The sequence below is a fragment of the Mobula birostris genome, chromosome 10 (genome assembly GCF_030028105.1).
Source record: "Mobula birostris isolate sMobBir1 chromosome 10, sMobBir1.hap1, whole genome shotgun sequence".
NCBI lineage: Eukaryota > Metazoa > Chordata > Chondrichthyes > Myliobatiformes > Myliobatidae > Mobula > Mobula birostris.
In genome coordinates this window covers 118,479,028-118,504,284 of record NC_092379.1, presented here as the reverse complement: position 1 = coordinate 118,504,284, position 25,257 = coordinate 118,479,028, and the positions used below count along the sequence as shown (strand labels likewise).

The window sequence follows — 25,257 nt, the reverse complement described above, 5'->3', positions numbered from 1 at the left end:
TAATCTGGCAACCAGCGAGACTTGCAAGGTGAGTGTAATACAGTAAAAATCCTATTATCCAGCACATGCTGGACTGATTGTGTGCCAGTTAAGCAAATGTCCAATACGGATGATATCAGTTTAGTTTATACCTTGTTGATATCTTGTTACACTTTCTCAGGATCTTTTTGGATTTCCTTCAGACCTTTCTGCACCTCCTTAGAGATGTTATCTTGACCACAAAGACAGATTCGAGAAATCCTCAGCCTGCTTACTTGACTATTAGAGTTTTTGCAAACAAGTAGAGTGTAAAATGTGTGGTTGTGTAACTACTTGTACTGAATAACCAGGTTGTGTTTCTGCACATTGGAGGACACTATTGAATGCTAAAGCAGCGGTAATGCAAATCATTTTATGACTTTCATGAAGTTCATCTTCAGAGTTTTTGTCACTTTCAGCTATATAGGATTTATGTATTATTTATAATGCATGAAACCTCAATTTCTGCACTCTTCTATAATTTGTAAAACTTGGATGTTGTGCTGGGTTTGTGAAGGGAACATCCTTTACCATGTTAACGATTTATTTTTGGTGGCAGACGAAGTACTCAAATTCTTTGTCATCAGAAGGCTTTTTAGCAAATAATATGGTTGGCCATAATTCTGAATAATTTAGTAAGAGATAGAGCAGTGTAACAAGCCCTTCTGGCACAATAAGCCCATGCCGCCCATTTACACCCAGGTGACCGATAAACCTACTAACCCATATGTCTTTGGAATGTGGGAGGAAACTGGAGCACTTGGAGGAAACCTGTGCAGTCATGGAGTGAACGTAGAAACTCCTTACAGACAGCGGTGGGGAATTAAACCTCGGTTGCTGGTGCTGTAATAGTGTTATCTAACTACTACACTACTGTGCTTCCTGTAAATTGTAATTCCCATACTGGGAGTTGAACCTGGGCCACTTGGGGAAAAAACAGGAATCTTAACCACTAGACCATATGGAAATACCTGTTTCTTTATGTTCTTCTTAAAGCCTCATATTTAACTGAACTCCATGCACCAGCAACAGTAAAAATTGTATTTAACCCTCTAAAGTGCTGTATCCAGAAATCTCATATAGTGCCACCTTGATTTTTCAGCTTCTGAAGAAAATACTCCCTATGTCTTGAATGATACTTTGGCCAATAGGCTTTCACAGGTGTTATGTCAGAGAATAAGAATCAGACAGATTCAGGGGTCCTTCATTAAAACTGTAAAAATGAAAGGACAAGCCTGTGGAGAGGGAGGAGTGAACACAGATAGGAAATGATATTCGCCATTGCCTGTCCCCAGGAACAAACTTTGTTTCTCAAGGACGCATGGATGTTGTCCAGCAAAGGAATTCATTTGCTGTCTTTCATTCTTTCTGATAGGTTTTGAAAATAATTAACAGTTGGCGCAAATGTTTGATGGAACCAACGATGAAAAATATTCTCTGTTCTTAATGCATTGCTTTGAACTTAATGTTTCACTCCTTTGAATGCTCTAGCGCAGGGGTTCCCAAACTGGGGTCCGCTGACTCCTTGCTTAATGATACTGGTTCATGGCATAAAGGCTGGGGGAACCCATGCTCTGGTGTGTTTATATGTATTGATCACTGAAGTTTACTCTGAGTTCCTGTGGTATTAGCGTACAGCAGAACAGTCACTTGATCTTTATTGTGTTTAAATACAGTACGATTTATTTTACCTGCACTAGCAGGAATATAATTTGGGGACATCACTTCATCCCCGATATACAATTATTCTGGATTCAAATTATGTTCTGTCACTAGCTTATTGGAGAAATTGAAATATTTGACATAAAGCGCTGAGTTTTGCTCATGTGATATTAGAAAATACACTTGGTTTATGTAGGCTATTTCTCTGCGGACCATTGGCCTGTTGAGGATTGATGCCCTCAATGTTTGTGTAAATTCTTTGTCTAAGAGACGGTTTAGATAATCCTGTTTAGGTTTCTGCAGTGGACACAATACATCTGCTTAGTTCTTTAGGTAGTGTGTAGAGAACACTCTACCTCTGAATCTGTGATTCACCCTGATCTTCTGACTTAATTATTTAAACCCAGATGATTTTCTGGTTCCTGACCTCCAGTACAGATGGTGCCTATTCTCGTTAATCTCAAGCCTAATCAAAATAGCTTTCTTGTCTATAACACTGTCTACAGACAAAGGACTAAATGTCTGTGGTATAGATGTAAAAAGGATCAAACATTTATAGATACAGTGGACAGAAGGACCTGTTTCTATGCTGTACAAATGTCAATTACTCTCAGCAGGGATGGTAGTAACTAATTGTACCATCACTTGACGTGTGAAGATCCGTAATTAGAATGCTAATATAAAATGTGAATTTGAATCCAAGAATATTATAATATTTGTATATCTAATAAAATGCTAAAATATCCAATAAAATATGCATTAATCAGTGAAATTTTAATAGTGTAGATTGTGGAGTATGATTATCCCTAAAATCTGTGAGGCAATTCCTTTGAATTTCTCAGTCCCTCATGAACCTGTCTGAATACCATTCACCTCCTGTTGCCAAGCACAAAACTGAAACACTTTTATTATTTCTACTGTATGGCCTTTTGAATGGAAAATTAAAATTACAGATATAGGTATATTAGTGATTGATGGATTAGTAACCCAAATCAAATAAAAACAACTAGTCTTAGTTATGATAACCACAAAAATATTGTCAAAAAACCTCCTCTGGTTCAACAAGGTCCTTCTGCAGGAAATATCTGCCCTGCTTTCAGACCTGGAGCAGTAATGTTTTTTTTTAAATTTGGAGGTTTTATCTCTAATTAGATTAGATTAGATTATGAAGACACGCAGTCCTCTTTTATTGTCATTTAGTAATGCATGCATTAAGAAATGATACAATATTTCCTCTGGTGTGATATCACAAAACAAGACAGACCAAGACTGAAAAAACTAACAAAAACCACATAATTATAACATATAGTTACAACAGTGCAACAATACCATAACTTGATGAAGAACAGTCCATGGCACAGTAAAAAGTTCAAAGTCTCTCGAAAGTCCCACATCTCATGCAGACGGGAGAAGGAAGAAAACTCTCCCTGCCACGCCTAACCACAGTCCAACTCTGAGTCATCCGAAAACTTCGAGCCTCCGATCAGCTCTCCAACACCGAGTACCGAGAACCATCTCTATCCGAATGATTCAACCTCAATCTCGGTCGCCAGCAGCAGGCAAGGCCAGGGATTTTGCAGCCTTCCCTCAGAAGATTCTTGATCGCCCAGTAACAGCGGCAGCAAACCTGCGTTTCAGAAATTTCTCCAGATGTTCCTTTGTGCTTTCACGTCTGTCTCCATCAAATCAGAATTGTCCATGGCCCCTATTTAACAGATACGATATAATTTTCACCGGAGGTGAATTTATTTGCTAATTAGGAATTCAGCTGCTTTACTTATAAATCTTGATCAATGGAGTCTGCCACAGACTCTACCAGTCTGACATTGTACAGTGAGTAGTCTTCACTAAAATGCCTAAGAAGTATTTTATGCACATTATTTAATGCCTAAGAGTTATTGATTACTTGGACAACAGTCTATTTCAATACTTATCACATCCTGGCCGTAAATACAGACTTCAAAACTTAACATGGTGAACATAAGTGCTAAAAGCTCCTTTCCTTTCTTTCTGTATTTTGTTACTACAAATATTGTATCCTTTTTTAAAATTAAAATATTTTTTTTGCTCAGCATAACAAAACTTTCAATTTCCAGATACACTTACATTTACATTTCTTCCCCTCACAGATATAAGGTATCAGAACACTTCCATCAAAATATAGACATCACCACAACATCCTATACAAAAGCCCTTATTAGTATAGCAGACAGGTTTATATCTATATACTGTAGAAAAGGTTGCCATGTTTTATGAAAACTATTTGTTTTTGAGTGTACCATACATGTCAAAAAGTCCAAAGGAATGTATTCCATGATTAATTTATGCCAACCAAAAAGTCCGGGGGCCTTATCAACTATCCAACAAAGTAAATTGTTCTTCCTTGCACAAAAAGTCAGGATGTTAAAAAGTTTTTTCTGATGTGCATTAATAATATGGGTAAGCCTAAGAGAAAAGACACTGGGTCCCGTTCAAGCTCCATCTGCAGAATCTTTTCCCTTTCACCCAAAATATCACTCCAGTATTCCTGAAGTTTGGGACAAGTCCAAAAACAGTGGGTGAAAGTTCCAGTATTTACTTTACATTTAGAACACATTGGAGAAACCCCCATCTTAAATTTTGAGAGATGATCTGGAGTCAGATGGGCTCTGTGCAGAATTTTAAATTGCAATCCTTTAGTTCTATTCCAAACTGAAATCTTCTTTGCATTATCACAGATGTTTTCCCATGTTTCAGCTGTAATTTTTACTCCCAGCTCTTCCTTCCAGACCCTTCCCAGCTGCTCAGCCTCTCCACAAGAACATTCCTTCAGGATGCTGTAAAAAGTACTAATAGAGACTTCACCCTTAGAACAAAACACCCTCTTTTCTATGTCAGAACTATAGAAATCAGTTAACAATGTTTTTTTCAGTTCTTATCTCTTACCTGAAAGAAACGAAAAAGATCCTTGTTGGGTATGTTAAATTTCTGTACTATTTGACTAAAAGACATCATTGTTCCTTCATCAAACAGATCTCCTAGATGGAAAATACCCATAGAAATCCAAAGTTTAGATCCAGAATCCATTATGTCAGGCTGAAAATCTGGACTGCCGGTTATTGGAGTGAAGGGTGATATTTTCATTGTGTTTGATCAATTGTTCAAAGCTAACTTTACACAGTTATTTGACAAAATCAAACAGGATCTTGAGCAATGGAGCACTCTTCCCAAAGGAAATGGGGGAGATCTTAAATAGGTTTTTTGCGTCTGTATTTTCTAAGGAAGCTGGCATGAAATCTATGGAATTGAGGGAATCAAGCAGTGAGACCATGGAAACTGTACAGATTGAAAAGGAGGAGGTGCTTGCTGTCTTGAGGAAAATTAAAGTGGATAAATCCCCGGGACCTGACAGAGTGTTCCCTCGGACCTTGAAGTAGACTAGTGTTGAAATTGCGGGGGCCCTGGCAGAAATATTTAAAATGTCGCTGTCTACGGGTGAAGTGCCGGAGAATTGGAGAATGGCTCATGTTGTTCCATTGTTTAAAAAAGGATCGAAAAGTAATCCGGGACAATATAGGCCGGTGAGTTTAACGTCAGTAGTAGGTAAGTTATTGGAGGGAGTACTAAGAGACAGAATCTACAAGCATTTGGATAGACAGGGGCTTATTAGGGAGAGTCAACATGGCTTTGTGTGTGGTAGGTCATGTTTGACCAGTCTGTTGGAGTTTTTCGAGGAGGTTACCAGGAAAGTGGATGAAGGGAAGGCAGTGGATATTGTCTACATGGACTTCAGTAAGGCCTTTGACAAGGTCCCGCATGGGAGATTAGTTAGGAAAATTCAGTCGCTAGGTATACATGGAGAGGTGGTAAATTGGATTAGACATTGGCTCGATGGAAGAAGCCAGAGAGTGGTGGTAGAGAATTGCTTCTCTGAGTGGAGGCCTGTGACTAGTGGTGTGCCACAGGGATTAGTGCTGGGTCCATTGTTATTTGTCATCTATATCAATGATCTGGATGATAATGTGGTAGATTGGATCAGCAAGTTTGCTGATGATACCAAGATTGGAGGTGTGGTAGACAGTGAGGAAGGTTTTCAGAGCCTACAGAGGGACTTGGACCAACTGGAAAAATGGGCTGAAAAATGGCAAATGGAGTTTAATACTGACAAGTGTGAGGTATTACACGTTGGAAGGACAAACCAACGTAGAACATACAGGGTTAATGGTAAGGCACTGAGGGGTGCAGAGAAACAGAGGGATCTGGGAATACAGATACAAAATTCCCTAAAAGTGTCGTCACAGGTAGATAGGGTCGTAAAGAGAGCTTTTGGTACATTGGCCTTTATTAATCGAAGTATTGAGTATAAGAGCTGGAATGTTATGATGAGGTTGTATAAGGCATTGGTGAGGCCGAATCTGGAGTATTGTGTTCAGTTTTGGTCACCAAATTACAGGAAGGATATAAATAAGGTTGAAAGAATGCAGAGAAGGTTTACAAGGATGTTGCCAGGACTTGAGAAACTCAGTTACAGAGAAAGGTTGAATAGGTTAGGACTTTATTCGCTGGAGCGTAGAAGAATGAGGGGAGATTTGATAGAGGTATATAAAATTATGATGGGTATAGATAGGGTGAATGCAAGCAGGCTTTTTCCACTGAGGCAAGGGGAGAAAAAAACCAGGGGACATGGGTTAAGGGTGAGGGGGGAAAAGTTTAAAGGGAACATTGGGGGGGCTTCTACACACAGAGAGTGGTAGGAGTATGGAATGAGCTGCCAGACGAGATGGTAAATGCGGGTTCTTTTTTAACATTTAAGAACAAATTGGACAGATACATGGATGGGAGGTGTATGGAGGGATATGGTCCGTGTGCAGGTCAGTGGGACTAGGCAGAAAATGGTTCGGCACAGCCAAGAAGGGCCAAAGGGCCTGTTTCTGTGCTGTAGTTTCTATGGTTTCTATGATTTCCCATTTCTTGGCTTGGCCGAATATCCTTACTCAAAATGAACACACTTCCTCATCTGCTCTACCCAATACAAATGATTCCAGTCATTTTTACCCAACAAATACTGTAAAAAAAAAAATGGCTGGTTTCTTTCCTTCATCTGGAACAAAAGAAGACCCGGTATTAAAATGTCTCAGTTACAGCTTCCCAGTAGTCTAGGGGGTCTGGATTTTCCAGACGTTAAAAAATATCAGTTAAGTTCCTTTTTATCTTAAGTGGTTGACTGGGTTTGCAGGGATCCCTCCTCAATTTGGCTAGACATTGAAGCTTCACAAGCAAAATGTCCTCTTATTAATTAGCTTTTCCTCAATAAGATGTAACTAGTTAAGGAATATTGTCGCAATCCAATAACAATTAATACAGTCAGGGCTTGGAGGGCGGTGCGGCAAATTGAGGGCAACGCAGCGAAATACTGTATCCTTGATGCTGTGAGTGATTGTCTAGACTGAGATGCAGTGCACTGTAGATTGAGTTTCTTAGATTATAGTACACATGATCTGACATGCTACCCCCTGCTACTTTGAGTTGTTGCAAACATAAGTTCTTGGATTCTGTCCAGAATTATTCCATCTTTCCATGTTCAGTCTGTGAGTGATTTCACTGTCAGACAGGTATAGGATAAAGTTACTCAGATACTGAGTAAGTACAAGCAAATATTTGATCCTTTTTACATCTGTACTTCAGACACGACATCCTTTGCCTGTAGTCTGTGTTATAGCTAGGGATGTTATTTTGGTTGAACTTGAAGTTAACAAAAACAGTCACAAACTCTACTGAAAGAAAAACTGAAAGTGCTGGTAAAACTCACCTTGCAGCAGTTTTCATAGAAAGAAAAAAAAACAGAATTAATGTTGCAGGTCAATCACTCTTTTATTAGAACACAACTTATTTATGCTAAGTACCACTTAGTTACTCTCAAAATCTTATTGTCTGATTACACTGGACAATAGTAACCAAAGCTGGTCTAAACATTAAACATTAGAAGTTTTCCTATATGAAAGCAGGAATCTGGACCCAGGTATCCTGCAATGTAATCAGTAACTTCTACACAAAGTTTAAAAGGTACAGTTTGTTGTACTAAAAGATCCAACAAGCTGAATCAAATATCAACATATGAACATTTTTTTACAGAATACTCAGAAGCATCATTAAGAAAATACTCCCAAGATTAATTCTGTGCATGAAAAATTAATTATTTTATAATAAAGTGTAAGGGATTAAACCATAAATCCCTTACATGTTCTACAAATCTGTCCATTAACTATTGATCAAGCTGTATTAATAAATCAGGTGAATATCTTCTGGCGTCATCTCTCCTCCTCACTCTACATCACAGGTATTTGTGGTTTGATGCTGAGTAATCCTGCTGTGCAGTGAACCGCATGGTACTCTCTCAGATGACACAATTGAGACAGCTTGTGAATGTTGAAGTTCTTGATTACCTGATAGAATTTGTAGTAGAGATGACGTTTTCTCTGGGAAATTGGAAATGTGACCAGCACCCTTAAAAGGTTGTAAACATTAGGAAAATGTCTAACCCATTGCAGATGTCTAACCCATTGCTCATGCAAGTCAGTAAGCAAATTCATCTGCTCTCTCTTATCTGACACACATTGCAGTGAACTCTTGTTTTTTAGATCTTGACCTTCTATGTCCACAATTGCATAGTCCATTTTTTTTTGTGGAATCATGCAATTCACATTTGATTTTGTGCAGGGATAATGAAATTTTAGTTTCTTGTAGTTGATGCTGCTGATCTGTATTCTAGCGAGTTTTAAAAGATGAACCTGGACTTCACTGTTCGGCTTAATTAAAAGTTTTAAGTAGCTGCACAAAGTTTCATATAGCTTTGCAAGAATTTTGACTCTCCTGCTTTGTGCAAAACATCATCTGTTATTACAGGCAGTTAAAATAAAGATGCATGAATGTAACTTCACTTGAGAGAAACAGGACAAAAAAACACGTTCACTGTCTCTCAAGTGAAGAACCATTCATGGCATCTCAATTTTAACTGCCTGTAATTTAAAGATTTTCTTATGTGTAATGGACCGTGCCTCTATGATTCATGTTTGACTCTAATGCTTTCAGTCCTTAAAATCAGTTTTCTCGAAGGTTTCTTCAAAGAGGGGGTCAGACCAGTGTCTGGATTGATCTGATGTTTGCAAAATGCTGCGTCTCTGCTTAAACATTTTGCTAGGAAATCAAGCTAAATGGAATTGCCTGCAATTCAGGTTGTGTAGGTGTACCTGATATATCTAAAGTGCAATGGCCTGTGGTTTGAGATATTAATATAAATGCTGGTGAGTCACATTCATTCCATTTTCATCAGCATTTGTTGCCTGCCACAGATACTTAGCACACACTGATTTTAAATTGAGAGCATGAACACAGAACAACAAGTTCTTTACTGGACTGTATTAAATATGTCACCTAATGGCATCAACTTTTAAAATGGATTTAGTCTACCTACTCTCCCTAGCATGATGCAGAGAAGAAAGATCACGATGCAGAAAAGGATCATGATGCAGAAAATATTTGCTTAGAAATTCAATTACACAGTGCAGATTTTTCAGCAGTATGCAATTGAAATTCCTTTTTTGCTTTGCCTGAGTCAAACTTGATAACAATAATTTTCTGGATGACCTTCCATTACTCCAGAAATTTGATTAGGTGTTTCAAGCAGGAGTCACTCTTGTGCCTTAAGTGATTTCTGTGCATATTTATTGTGCTATGTTCCTTATGGAGAAATGCAAAGGAACTTGTGCTTGGGGTTTTATTTAGGAACGACTGCCATTGATCATTCTGGAGATGACTTGGTTGTCCCAATACAATAAAAGGCTGAGACCTCCAACACGAACCTTATTTATTTTCAATTATTTTTTTCCTTTACCCCACACAGAATTGGCCCCTACATCTTCCATGAAGGAACTGATGGAGGCTTTATTTACATCCTTCTTTTCAACCAGTGGAATTTACCTCATTGCTATTACCAATTTCCAGAAGGATTCCTGGGCTCTGCCGCATTGTCCTTGACCCTAGTCCTGGCAAAACTGAGCTTTTGTTCGTTTACCCCTTATCACTCCTGCTCCTCCCCCACAGTCATGGATCCGCCCAGTCGCTCTCTTCTTGATCAGACCTCAGGAGTTGTGACACTTCACAGTGGAGACCATGACTATTGGTGCTTTACTGCAGCACCCACCCCGTGCATTGCTTGGAGGTATAGAATTTCCAGCCACTCATCTGTCGTTTCATCTTTATCATTATTTAATGTCACTGTCTGCTCAGTCAAACAATGGAGATGGTTACCACTTCGAACATTTCTGGATAATCCACTTGCTGAAAAGTTCTGTTTTTTCTTTGTAGTCCTTCCACCAACTTCTGCATATTCTGTCGGAAAACGTCTAAAGCTGATCTTCAATGGCACTTGCTCTCTAAAAGACATGCAGAATTTCATTTAAGATGGAAGCACCCAGAAATTATTCACAATGAAAATATATTTTTGTTTTCACAGCGGAATGTGATTACAATTATATCTGAGTCAAATTGTCCCATGCTGGAATTTCAACTCAGTTGGATGCTCACTTCGTGGTATTATTGTCTGTCTACTCTCCTTTAGAATCAGAATGGAAATTAGGCCATAAGGCAAAGGAGGAAATTAGGCCATTTGGCCCATCGATTCAGACCCATTTGTGGTTAGATTTTGTAGTTTTCAGCTGTACATTCACAGAACAATATTTTATTGGCACTAATTTTTTTTTTGGTTGGGGTTCTTACTTAGCAAGCTCTAAGCCCAGTGCTGGAACTCCCTAACTTTGGGAGTTGCTTTTAATTTAATGATATACCAGCTGTCTTTCTAAGCACCATCTTTGTCAATCTAGGAGACAGTGGCTGATAGTAGAGGATTGCATTCTTTTTCATAAGACTGTTGGTATTCCACAAGGATCAGTGCTGGGACCCTTACACTTTGCAATATATGTGAATTACTTGGATGTAGGAAGCACGAGCAGTAAGTCTGTAGCATTGTTGGTAGTGTGGGAGGTCACCTTAGGATGTTAGAGGATGTCGATACATTGGAGAAATGGACTGGAAAATGACTGACGGAGTTTAATCCAGACACATTCACCTTGGGAGTGCCAATGAGGTCTGGGATATCCACCATGATTGATAAGGTCTTGGGATGCCTTGAGGAACAAGGGTGCTTTGGAATACATAGATCCTTGAAGGTGGCAATGCATGTAGATAATGTGGTTACAAATGCACGTGGGACTCAGCCTTGATTAGTCAGGGCATAAAATAAACAAGGAAGGACTCGTGTTTCAATTTTATAAAATGTTGGAGGGACCTCAGCTGGCAGACTTCCCAATCCAGCAGTCTGACATCTGATTACCAGATCTATGCCATGTGCATTATTGTCCGTGGCACACTTGAAATGATACCACACTCTGTGCAAGCCTCATCTAGATGGCCTTGGTCATTACTGATTTAAGAAAAAAGATCAAAGAATGTTTGTCAATGATCTGCGGGAGATAATTGAGTAAAGTTACATTCCTGTTGATTTTAATTGTAGTGAATGGCTGTGACTGCTACAGCTAAAAAAAATTGTCTTAAAATAAAAGGACTGCAGATGATTTACATATCAGTTTAAAAATGATCTTAAATCTATCCATTTTTGTATCTGATTGTTATGTTAGATTAAAAGTATTTTAGATCTGTGCTTTATAAAATATTTTTTAAAGTTTCAGAAACATTCTAGTATTTTTGGAAGATAAATTTAATGGCACTTCTGGTTAAGAATGGAGGTCTGCCTTCATTTTTTCCTCACTGTGAACATGACTGAGTACGGCTTTTCATTGTGATGCCCATTTTACACAGGTATTTCCTGACACAAGGAGGTTATAATATTTTCTCTTGATCAGCACGCACGCAATTCTTCTCGGCATTTTGTTTCAGAATAGTTATTCCGCTTGTCCATGCTGCTTACTTTACCAGTGGCAGGACAAGCTGCTTTGTGAATTTGATGTTTCTATCAAATGCTGTATCTTTTAGAGTTTTCCTGAAACATCCCTCCATCAATCATACCTTGGGAGTTTGACCATTTGCCAAACTCTGTCAGATCTCCTCCATTTTCCCAATTTTATGTTATGGGCCAAGAGCCTGGGTTGGTGATGGACATCACCATGTGCATGGATTTGTTTTCAGACAAGTTTTATTCTGTGGCTACAGAGCTTAAACGATGTTTCAAATTGCATTGTTAAGTAGTTGTAGAATGCCAATATGTACATGTGAGTATCCAATGAAAATTAGAATTCTCATCCTTAAGTCCGAATTCATTCCCAGGCTTGCTGCTCCTGGAAGTTCCATCAGTGAGCCTCAAATCTTTGTTTTCTTCCAGATGCAAACTCTTGGCATTCTTGATTCCCTTACTCACCATTAGTAGCCATGTGGTCTGTTGTCAGATAGCTTGATTACACAGAGTCTCAGGCTTGTACTTCCTGTTTTGGTAGTGTCATCGCAAGGTGAGTGAAACTGTATATTCCAATATCAGATACAGTAAAACAATGGGTCTTACAGAATAGGTTTGTTTCATGTCGGGCAAATGCAGTGCATGTGAGTGCTGTTCACCCCAGGGACTTTCCTCCAGACTCCACAGGAAAATCAGTGCCCTACTCTGGTGGAATCCCACCCGAAGTCCTGGCTGTGAGTAAATCCAAATGAACGAAATATTCATTCACAAGTTCAGATGTACGTAGATCATTAGTTTAATAATGGATGAATTTCCAGTATGTCTTTGATTATTTAATTAAGATATTTAAAAAATTTAGTTCTTGAATATTAATTTATACTTCCTGTCATTGTACAATGGTCTGCCAAGTGATTTAAAAGATTAGCAATAAATTATGTGATACACAAGTTTTACTTGCAGTGTTAAGCAACGGAAAATGTTTCATTTCGATGGTCCATGAAAAAGGCCATGAGGAACTTAGGCACTTGCAGCAGTTTCTTTTTGCGATGGGTCTAGTTGATGGAGGGGGCTGTTTTAGCTCGAGTATTTGTGATTATTTGCTGCTGTGCAGGATGTAGACAGTTGTTGCATGCGAAAAACAAGGCATCTTCCAAACTAGACTTTTAAGGAGGAAATGTAGTTACTCTTCTTGAAAGGAAATTGTAACAACATAGCAATAATTCAAAGTTCAAAGTAAATCTATTATCAAAATACATATATGTCACCTTGAGATTTATTTCTTTGCAGGTATTTACATGAAAATAAAGAAATACAATAGACTTTATGAAAAACTATACATAAACTCTGACAAACAACCAATATGCAAAAGAAGACAATAAATAAATAAAGTAGCAAGTACCGATAATATTGAGAACGTGAGTTGTAGAGTCCCTGAAAATGATTCTGTAGGTTGTGGAATCACTTCAGTTTTAAGATGAGTGAAGTTATCCATGCTGTTTCAAGAGCCTGATGGTTGAAGGGCTATAACTGTTTCCGAACCTCCTAGCGTGCGATCTTAGGCCCCTTTCCTCCTGTCCGATGATAGTAGTGAGAAGAGAACATGGCCTAGACAGTAGCGGTCCTGATGATGGATGCTGCTTTCTTATGGGGGCAGTCCTTGTAGATGTGCTCAGTGATGGGGAGGACTTTGCCCGTGATGGATCGGGCTGTATCCATCACTTTTTGGAGACTTCTCTCTTGGGCATAACACAAATAATACTAAAGGGCCATAAACAATACAATGATGGGCCTAGAAGAGTCATGGCAAGCTGTACTTGACTTGCAATAGTTATTGATTTTTTTTTGAAAGTTCTTTTCCTCTGTTAAGCCACATTGCCCAGATAGATTCTGCCCTCAATATGGATGGGTTCTGAGACAAAATGGAAGAGATGAGAATAGGAAGAGATGTTTGACATAGCTAGAAGCATAAATTTGGCCTAGAGAGTATTTTACAAGGCATCGCTGAAAATACTGGAGGAACTCAGCGGGCAAGGCAGCAGCTATGGAGGGGAATAAATAGTCGACATTTTAGGCCTAGATTCTTCATCAGGACCCGAAATAAACAGGCCCAAAATGCCAACTATTTATTCCCCTCCATAGAAACTGCCTGACCTGCTGAGTTCCTCAAGCATTTTGCGTGTTGCTCTGGATTTCTAGCATCTGCAGAATCTCTTGTATTTATGAGAGTCTTACAAAATTTTATAAGTATGTATTTTTGAACAGGATGATTAACCCTATAAATATATAAACAAAAGAAAATCTGCAGTTGCTGGAAAACCAAGCAGCACCCACAAAATGCTGGAGGATCTCAGCAGGCCAGACAGCATCTATGGAAGAGAATACAGTTGACAATTTGGGTTGAAACCCTTCAGCAGGACTCATAAATAAATAGATAGATAGATAGATAGATAGATAAATAGTAGAATAGTAGTCATACTTTATATATATTAAATCGTATGTTTACTAATTAATTAAAAGCCTTACTTTCTATATAGTAGCAGCATATTGCAAATAGGCTCATTTTGACCCTGGCACGTTAATGTTAAATAAAGGCAGTTAACTTGGTGAACAATAGATGGTATGGAAGACTTGGGTATGATTTTTCTTTTAATTCTCTACTTTTAGGACCCTGTGACGTTCTCACAAGTGGTGGCACTTCATATTATTTCTGTCAGCCTCTCGCTATCTGTGTAATTCTTCTTTGGACTTTAAACCCAGTTGCAGCTCATAATCTAATCAGTTGGAAGAGGCAAACATAAAGCTATTAACCCATGACTGAAATATTCATTGGCTCCTTAACCCATGAATCAAACTTCTTCTCGATCGAGAATAACTTCCTTCCATTCTGGAAAATGAGGCTGATGCGTGAGCTGCAGTCTCCCCCACAGATGGGGCAGGAATGCGTAAAACTTGAGGTGGAGCTGTCCTCTGCTGCTCTGTTCTCCCAGTGCAACGCCTTAAGGCTCTTAAAACCACCTCAAATGCTCTGTTATGATTCTGCCGTCTTTCAGAGATTGCTAGGAACTCAGGGTGGAAGTACTGAATATTTGTCACTCTCTGGTTATCTCATCCCATGGCAGAGCACACAGTAGTGTGTCTCAGATTTGGAGGCCTGAGTAAACAAGTAAAGTGGTTTGTCCAGTGCAGCTGACTCAGAGAAACTAGGACTTCAGTGGTGAGGATCTTGGCCAACATTCCCAATCAACTGCACAGCAATCCTTTAACATGCCAATGAAGGCAGAGTTTAACATCTTGATTTACAAGGGACTCAGGATTACTGTGAATTTAAAACTTGCGAACACTTTATTTATGACGTCATTGTTTGCTAATTAACTTCTATTTTCTGGTCCTTGTAAGGAGAAGTAGTTAATTGGTTTCGTCTGTACACTTGGCTTTGGTGCCATCTGTTCCAGTTTAGCAATTCTCACTACGAAACATTAAATATATTTAAAATAATTATGCATCTGGTACAGTTCGTTCATTCAGTCTTACAATTAAGTCATGTAAGTTTTAATGTAGTTGTTAATATTTAACATTGCATGACAACCCTCAAATGACTCTTAACAGTTTTATTACGATATGATCATAAGACATTTGGCCCATCAAGTCTGCTCTGCTGTTCCATCACGGCTGATTTATCGTCCCCCTCAGTCCTATTCTCCTGCCTTCTCCCTGTAACCTTTGACACCCTTACTAATCAAGATCTCTATCAACCTCTGTTTTAAATATGGCTGATGACTTGGTCTCCGCAGCCATCTGTGGCAACGAATTCCACAGAATTACCACCCTCTGGCTAAAGAAATTCCTCCTCATCTCTGTTCTAAAGGAACAGCCTTCTATTCTGAGGCTGTGCCCTCTGGTTCTCGACTCTCCCACTAGAGAAAACATCCTCTCCACATCCACAACTGAAATGTAGATTTTAAAGTTAAGAATTGTGAACATAACTCATATTAATAATACTTCCAAGGGTGAAAATAGTAGAGGACAATATAAAGTAAATCAATTACGTGAGGTGTTGGGTACAAACATCTGTCTATTTTAGGAAGAAGGGCAGTTCAAGGAAAGTGTATTCTAGTATCTTGAGATTCTAAATGCATTAGTCTTATTGCAGTGTCAGTTACCCTCTGATAAGTCAATGCATTAAAAATGAAATGGCAGATAATTATGTAATTGATTTCTAGTACTACTTGGCTGATAGTTGGAGGATGAGAGAGAAGCAATTCACTTATAATCAGTTTAACTTTTGCATTAACTTTTGTATTGAATGTTAGCCTACAATTTACAGTTGAGGATATTGTCTGGAACTTGACACTTCATAAACTTGTTCATCGATGATCATCCAGTTCTAGAGGAGGAGGAGAAAAGTCATTTCATCCAGCTGGTGATTTATGTACATAACAGCAACTTCAGCAGCATTTGAAAACAACTGTGGTGACATTTTAGAGAAATTAATATGCCTCAAATGTCAAGGTGAGAAAAGCAGCATCACCTTTAAATTTGAATATCTTTACCTTCCAAATGTCAGAAGGTAAACAACATTTAGTCAGACAATTGCTGATGGTGCATCCGATATATTTTGAGACCAGACTTGATATTAGTATTTATAGTTAACCTTCAATGATTGCATTCTGCCATAATTCAGTATGCACAATTACACCACCAATATGATTACAGAGCTGGGAAAGAAAATGGTATTCTGAAGTGGATACTTCACAAATCATTTACTATTTAGGAGCAAGGTACTTTCGAGATGCCATTATCTGTTCTATTTTTATAGCCTGTAATTTTCAAAATGTGTTGGTATAAATTATTTTTCAGAGGCTATTATTAATCTTTTGACCATGGAGATCAAAGTCAATGGCCTGAAGGAATTGGACAATGACTACCAAGCATTGTTTTGCAAGTATATTCATGTGAGAGCATTTTTCAAGCACTTGATTGAAGTATTAAGCTACAGGTCAGATTTTCCTATTGCTTGACTAATTTTCACTTCTTTAGCTTACTCACACATCATGTTGTTGCTGTTCAGACGTACATGAGTAATATTTGAAAAAGTACAGTCCAGGTTTAGAAAAAGAATACTGTAGTTCCTGGGTTTGCAAGAATGAAATACATTTTAAGGGTCGAGGCTAGCTGGGTTTCATCAGCTCAAACAAGTTACCTTCAGTGAAATGTGTTGCAGCTGTGTGAAGTTTGATTAGATCATAGAGTCTTGTGTGCAGTTCTAGCATCACTTTCTCTCTCCAAAGGATGTGGGATATTTGGAAAGGGTGCAAGAGTTGTTGACTCGGCTGTTGTCTGGATTGAAGTGTATATTAGCTATAAGGAGATTCTGGACAACTTTGATATAAGTATTTGAACTTATGTTAGACATCGGGTTGATGGTCAGTCTTTCCCTCACCTGAATGAAAATGCCAAATACTGCAAGGATAAGGTTGAAGGTGAGAGGGGAAAAGGTTAAAGGAGATTTGTGTGGTAAGTTGTATTTTTTTCATGCACAGAATAGTAGATGCCTGAAATGTGCTCTATGGGGAAGTGTTAAGAAGCAGATATAGACAGGCACTTGAACAGGCAGGGAAAAGAAGATACGGAGCATGTACAGGCAAATGGGGTAAGGTGAATCTGGCATCATGTTTGGCGCAGACACAGTGGGCTGTAGAGTCTGTTCCTCTGATGTACTGTTCTATATTCTATTAATCCCATTCCAAGTTCCACATTTGAATGCCAACAACATGGTCATTTGGTTTCTGACCAAGGAAACCTGGCAAGCAATCAACTTGCCGTCTGACTGATGAAGCTCACATGTTGGCATGTATTAAATTGATTAATTATTTCTGATCCCTCAACATTAGTGCAGACATCGGGCCAAATCTTCTGGAGATGTTCTTGTAAATCAACAAAAAAAAATTGAAGTTGGCCTCCATAAAGAATAGCTTACACTTTCTTTTCTGTGAGAGAAGCTCGCGCAAGTACAGTATAGTAATCTGCAAAGTTAATTTTAAAATTCTGTAAACTCATGGAAGCATACTGTTGCAAGAAAGTTTGTTCACTCTTATGATTGGTCAGATTACTACCATTCATCATGCACGACTTACAGAAACTTTCAATTGGCCATTTCCAATCGCTACAAGATAGACTCCAATAACAAACTTAATGCTTGCAGTTTGGCATAATTAAGTTAACTCTCTTGAAATTCAGCATTTAAGTACTTGCTGAAAAACAATTCTTGATCATTCGCAATCATTTTGCTAGTGATTTGAGATTCTTGGTGATCATAATTATGGTTCATTCAAGTATAAAAGTAGGATTTTAAAAATGTCCATACTTTAAATACTGTTGTATTTCTACTTATACATAACTATCATGGACTAACTTGTAAAAATATAATTTTCATTCTTATTTCAGTTTGTGAAATAGTGGAGTTGCTTTGTATTCTTTCCAGCCAAATGTAATTCTGAGTGTCCACTTGCCTCCACTGAGAACTCAATCATAAAGGGTAATTGGTTGGCATTTACATTATAACATATATCTATGTTGCAATAAGCTGGACTATTTTGTTTTAAGTCCTGTCTCCCCTACACCCTTACCAGAAATGCTTGCATGAGACCAGGATAAATGGCTTGTAGATTCCTCCATTGGCTACCATGAAGATTGAGTTGAAAAGCTAGATCTCTGAGCTCCAAGGGGAGAGAAAAGGTACAGGAAGTGTTATGGGAAATTCTTACCAAGTGTGGCAGCAGATGTTAGCATGGATTCAGGAAAGGAGTAGCAAAGAGGAGACTGAGGAAAAGAGTCATGAAGAGCAAGAAAGTTTGAGGGCAGAATAGCTTCATGAGAGTGCATGCCAGCATTAAAGCTAATTTTACACCAAGTTGACAGGCTTAAGCATAGAATAACATTGTCCATCAAGTCAACTCTGTTTACAGACATTTACATACAATTTATTCTTATTACAGAATCTACTCTGCCATTTAATTCAAATTATAACTTAACTCTATTACCTCAACCTATGTGTACAAGATCGCTGTCCACATTTCCTTAGATAATTGCTCATCTATTTGGCTTGATGTTTGGCCAAATTTAAGTCACATTTAGTAAATTTATTTCATTTTTGAATTTAACTGTCATTTGCCTTGTTTCAATTTTCATGGAGGAATGTGTATCCTGTACTGAACAATTATAAGCCATTTTTCCAAAAATGTTTACTGTTATCACTGACAATAAAGGTGGAGTTCCGCGGGTTTCTACTGCAAAAAGAGTTAATTTTGCATCACTCCCCTATCTACTCCAATGCTGCAAAACTACATTCAATGCAAATGTTATATTGGTAAAACTTTTTCCGAGCATGAACAGATGTTTTAGAAAATATAAGATCTACAAAACTGCCTCATTGATATACAAATTTAGGCATTTGCAAATTTTCTAATTCGTGTTGATGCAGAATCTGTATACATCATGAAAAAGTGCACTGCGTATTTAAATTGCTCCAACATGTATTAATGCATAAGCAACATGGTAGATTAACAGAATGTTTTGTACCTATTTGGCCAGGATGTGTCATTGCTTCGGTCTACATCAGTAGCTTATTACTGGAGTTTTAACGGTATTGTGCATTTTATGAAATAGTCAATGATGATGTACACCCTGGTGATTTTTACATTGTCTTTAAAAGTGAAATAAACAATCCCTGTTGAGTGTATTAGAATGCTTTATCAATGGTAACTTGGTATGTTGATGTCACTTGAACTTCACGTTCAATTTTCTTTCATTTGCTGGTTGGATTCAGACAAAATGTTTAATTGAGATGCACCCTTGCTGGGGATTCTACCACTAGGGGATATACTGCTGAAATATGAAACAGAAGTATTTTAACTAATAACTTGGAGAAATGAACCAAGACCTCACAGTAACTCCTGGCCCTGCAGGGATCACTCTGTGATTCCCTGGTCCATTCATCTCTCCCCACTGATCTCCCTCCTAGCACTTTTTCCCGCAACAAGAACAAATGCTACACCTCCCCATTCACCCCCTTCCTCACTGCCATTCAGGGCCCCAGACAGTCTTTCCAGGTGAGGCAACACTTCACCTGTGAATCTGTTATGGTCTACCGTACCAGTATTCCCAATGCAACCTCCTCTACATTGGTAAGACCCAGCGTAGATTCGAGGCCGCTTTCTGAAGCACCTTTGCTCCATCTGTAATAAGCGGAATTTCCCGGTAGCCAGCCATGTAACTTCTGCTGCCTACTTCTTTTCTAGCATGTTAGTCCATGGCCTCCTCTGCTGTCACAATGAGGTGTTGGAGGCTACCTGTCTGGGTAGCCTCCAACCTGACGGCATGACCATCAATTATTCTAACTTTTGGTAATCTTGGCCCCCCTCCCAATTTTCTTTTTCCATTCCTAATTCTGGCTCCCCTCTTACCACTTCTCTTGTCCTCTCCTGCCTATCACCTTCCTCTGGTGCCCCTCCTCCTTCCCTCTTTGTCATGGTGCACGCTCCTTTCCTATCAGATTCCTCTTCAGCCTTTTCCCTTTTCCAGTCATCACCTTCTATCTTCTCCCTTCTACCTGCCTTCTCCCACCCACCTACCTTCCCCCTCACTTGACTTTACCTATCACCTGCTAGGTTATACTCCTTCCCTTCCCCATAACTTCTTCCCCCTTCCTTTCCAGCCCTGATGAAGGGTCTCAGCCCCAAACTTCAACTCTTTATTCCATTCTATAGATACTGCCTGACCTGCTAAGTTCCTGCAGCATTTTGTGTGCGTTACTTTGGATTTCCAGCATCTGCAGAATCTTTTGTGCTGTGAGGCAAGCCAGAATGGAATTGTGAAAACTAATGAAAAAAAAACATTAGGAGATAGTTTACTTGGATGGCTGGAATTCATTGTAAAGCTTAGAGATATAAAGTGCTGGGAAGATTTATTTGAATGCCAGGATAGATGAGTAAATGTTATTTAAATAAATAACTGGTAAATGTTCAAAATCTGAAATTAAAAAAAAATCTAGAAATACTGGTTGGAATTTGAGAAAAGAAGGTAAGTAAATGTTTCATTTCTGGACCCAAGCTATTTGACTGACCTGTGTTTTTCCACCAGTTCTATACTTCCAGTTAAACAGAAGATCTCGAATGGGCTGAACTGACTTCTTGTATCACTCCAAAATGGAAATTCACAGGAGTTTGAAAGTTGAAAAAATACATGAGGTACTCAGGTCCCATGACGAACATGTGGGCAGGCTGCAGTACTTGGGATGAAACATTTTCTTAAAATAATATTTCTTGGTTATTTCCATTTTCTGCTATTTACCCTAACATTGTTTGCATCTTTGGTGCAGTTTATTGAATACACTTTATCTAGCATTGCCAGCAGAGCTGAATATGGTGCCTTTGATTAGATTAGAAATTGAGTGTTAAGGCTGTTTAATTTAGGGCAATCCTTAATAGCAGCTTCCACCATGCCCATCTTATTTAACTGTGAAGACAGAGGCTGCAGTTTAATGGAAATATTTCCCTATGCACTTCTTAACGTATACCAATTCATATAATTATATCCCCCTAATTAAAATGTCTAATCCTCACAATTATTCCATGGCAAACGCTATAGAATGAGAGCTACGCCAGTAAGGAGTGTAGTAATATGATCAAGAACTTACTGCCCCTAAAAGTGATGGAATCACAATGGATCAGGACTGTGCACTAGAGGATCAATCACATGTAAATCAGTCCTAATCCCTATGCCAGTAGCCCAATAAATAGCCAGCACCACACATAAAAGTTGCTGGTGAGCACAGCAGGCCAGGCAGCGGCAATAGGAAGAGGGACAGTCGACATTTCGGGCCAGGACCCTTCGTCTCGGCCTGAAACGTGGACTGTACCTCTTCCTATAGATGCTGCCTGGCCTGCTGTGTTCACCAGCATCTTTTATGTGTGGTGCTTGAAATTCCAGCATCTGCAGATTTCCTTGTGTTTGCGTTTTTAAATAGCAAGCACAGTCCCTTTCTGCTTTTCTGCCGTAACAACTGTTTTCTCAGTTGGAAATGGAATTCCCAATTTGAACTTTTTTTCCAGCTGATCGGCAATGCAAATCAGTGCACAAGGCTGTGTGCTTAGCCCCCTGCTCTACTCGATTTACACTTACGACTGTGCGGCTTAGCACAATTCCAATGCCATGTTCTAGTTTTCTGACAACACGACTTTTGTAGGCTAAATCAGAAGCGGTAATGAATCAAAATATAGGAGGGAGATTGAGGGTCTGGCTGAGCGGAGCAACAGCAACAACCTTTTACTCGATGTCAGCAAGACCAAAGAGTTGATTATTGACTTCAGGAGGAGGAAATCCAGGGTCCGTAGCCAGCCCTTATTGGAGGATCAAAGGTGGGAAAGGTCAGCAACTTTAAATTCTTCAGTGTTATTATTTCAGAGGACCTGTCCTGAGCCCAGCTTGTAAGTCAAATTGCAAAGAAGGCATGGCAGCACCTCTATTTCCTTAGGAGTCGGTAAAGATTCAGTATGACATCTAAAACTTTAACAAACTTTCATAGGGGTGTGGTGGACTGGCTGCATTACTGGCTAGTCTAGAAACATTAATGCCCCTGAATGGAAAATCCTACAGAAAGTATCCATCACAGGTAAAGCCCTCCAACCATTAAGCATATCTATGTGGAGCGTCGTTGCAGTAAAGCAACATCCATCATCAGGGACTGTCACCGCCCAGGTCAGGTTCTCTTCTCACTGCTGCCATCAGGAAGAAGGTACAGAAACCTCAGGAATCACACCACCAGGTTCAGGAACAGCTATTATCCCTCAACCATCAGGCTCTTGGGCTAAAGAGGATAACTTCATTCAACTTTACTTGCCCCACTGAAATGTTCCCACAACCTATGGACTTGCTTTCAATGTTCCTTCATCTCATGTACTCAATATTTATTGCTTATATATCTACTATCATTATTTATTTATTTTTGTATTTGCAGTTTGTTGGCTTTTTACACATTGGTTGTACAACCAGATTGTGCGGTCTTTCACTTGTTCTATTGTGGTTATTGGATTTACTGCCTATGTCCACAAGGAAATGAATCTCAGGGTTGTATATGGTCACATACATGTACTTAGATAATAAATTTACTTTGAAGTTTGAACTTAGAAATTGAAAACTGACTTTATTTTTGTGGTACATAAAATGAAAACTTCAACTCCCAATCACTGAGAACATTTTATATATAGACATTGAGGAAACTTAATCTCTCCCCTATGTAACACTGCGTTGAGAACTATACAATAAAATGGACAGTTATGGACAATTTCCATTTTAATTTTTTACATTTAAAAAAAAACTATGGTACTGAAGACCTTCGGAATAGCTATAAAGTGAATTAACTGTTGCATTGTAATGTAGACAGTAGCTGGGGGATTGAGGTCAAGAGCTGCAAGATAACACTGCAGCTCTATAAAATCCTGGTTAGACGACACATATTGAGTATTTTGTTCAGTTCTGGTCACCTCATTATAAAAAGAACGTGGAAACTTTAGAGAGGTGGTGCAGAGGAGATTTACCAGGACGCTGCCTGGATTAGAGAGCACTTTTTAAGAAGAAAGGTTAACTGAGCTAGATTTTTTTCCTCTTTGAAGTGAAAAGGATGTTAGGCGATTTGTTAGAGGTATATAAGACGATAAGAGACATAGGTAGAGTGGACAGCCAGCACCTTTTCCCAGGAGTGTCAATGCCTAATTAAAAAGGGCATTATTTTAAGCTGATTGGAGGTAAGTATTTGGGGGAGGGTGGATGTCAGAGGTAAGTTTCTTCCTACAGGGTGGTAAATGCAGGTAACACAGCCAGGGGTGGTGGTAGAGGCAGATACATTAGGAACATTTAAGAGACCAATAGATAAGCACATGGATTAAATAAAAAAATGCTAGACTACATATTGTATGTAAAGGAATTTGTTGTTTTGTGGCAGCAGTACATTGCAATACATATTAATAAAACTAAATTACAACAAATACATATAAAATTAAATTGAATAAGTAGTACAAAAAGAGAGGGAAAAATACTGAGGTAGTGTCCATATGTTCCTTATCCTATGTTCTAAACGGTATAGGAGGGAAATCACAGTTAGGCATTTGATCTTACTCTGTATTTGATAAGATCAGTTCACAGAGGTTCCTCAATTCCACATTTCCTTCTGATCCTCATACCTCCCGTTTCGTCTCCCCTAGAAATCATAAATCTGGCCTTGCATGCAGTCAGCAACTGAGCATGCCCTGGCACCAGGGATTGAAAACTCGAAAAACCCACACCCTCTGAAGATGTTTCCCTGACTGCAATCCTTGCCTTCCATGCACTTATGCTGTGTCCCTTGTTCTAAATTTACCGGAGATGGGAAACACTTGGTCAGCCCTTAATTTGGAGCTCCAGCCAAGAGAAACACAGACTTCAGAAACTTGTACATTTTGGAACTCTGCCTTTTATTCTTCTGAACTGCAAACAACATAGGCTGAATCTACTCTTTCATTCTTCTTGGAATGTATATTCTTGGGATAGCACAACTTATTGCACTGCCAAGAAAAATACTCTTTCTGAGAAAAGGAAACCAAAATTGTATTTAATACTCTTGATGTGGTCTTGCCAAAGTCCTTAACAGCTCTAAAAATACCACACATATACTCCCAAACTGGTCAGAATAAAGGCCATTGCTTTCCTAATTACTTACTATGCTTTGAAAGAAGACCATCAAAGCACCCGCATTTAATAGTTGACATCGCTATTAAGAGTATTGTCATTCTCTCTATTTTAGTGAATGTTACATTTTCCCATACAGATTTCATCATTTTATCCACAAAATGTCCATTTCTCTTAACATTTTCTCCTCATAATTACTTTCCCACCAGCTGCTGTATGATCAGTAAATTTGGATATATCACAAAGGGTCACTTCATTTAAGTAATGAAAGCAAATTGTAATTAATTGGATCTCAAGCACTAATCCTTATGGGACTGCTCTTGTTACAACCTGAAAAATACTCATTAATTCCTAATCTCTCTTTGTGGTTCCTTAACCAAATTTACATTATTCTAATTCCACAAGGCCATCATTCATATAACAGACCTTTAATGTCTCCCAAAAGTCTGAATTTTCTGTTCTCCATTATCTACACAGTGTGACACAATCTAAAAATGATCATAAAATATAATCATACAGGAAATGCCTTTCACAAAACCATGCTTTGTCTTACCACCCTTTACTTTTCTAACTTTTTTTTTTATCACTTCCTTGATGTTCCTGGTAACTAACTGTTTGGAAATTCTTTTTTCCTCTCTTTCCTCCTTTCTTGAATCGCAACTTTATCTTTGTAATACAGGAAATATTAAATTTTCTGTCTTATAATATGGGGAATATTCACCCCTTCAGTGTTGTTCTGAATATATTTCAGAATTGCCTGAAAACCAGTACCTAGAAGTCAGGGAAACTACCCAATGGCCATGGTCACTTGAAATGAGATGATAGAATTAATCAAAAATGCATTAGCACTTTGACTAATGCAAAATCAGACAAATTTAAATGTGATTGTGTTTCTGGCCATATTGAATCAGCAT

The 25,257-nt window shown here is 38.6% G+C and overlaps 1 protein-coding gene across 6 annotated transcripts in view; it reads right to left on the bottom strand.

Moving 5' to 3' along the window:
* Positions 1-9,292: 9,292 nt before the first annotated feature.
* LOC140204274 (G-protein coupled receptor 12-like) overlaps positions 9,293-25,257 on the bottom strand; it is a 53,794-nt gene continuing 37,829 nt past the window's right edge. For 5 of the 6 annotated variants that reach the window (XR_011887573.1, XR_011887576.1, XR_011887578.1 and 2 more), the window contains one exon: positions 9,293-10,091. The gene's annotated coding sequence lies outside the window, so the exon portion shown is untranslated. The remainder of the gene's footprint in view (positions 10,092-25,257) is intronic. The other variant, XR_011887575.1, reaches the window with a different exon arrangement.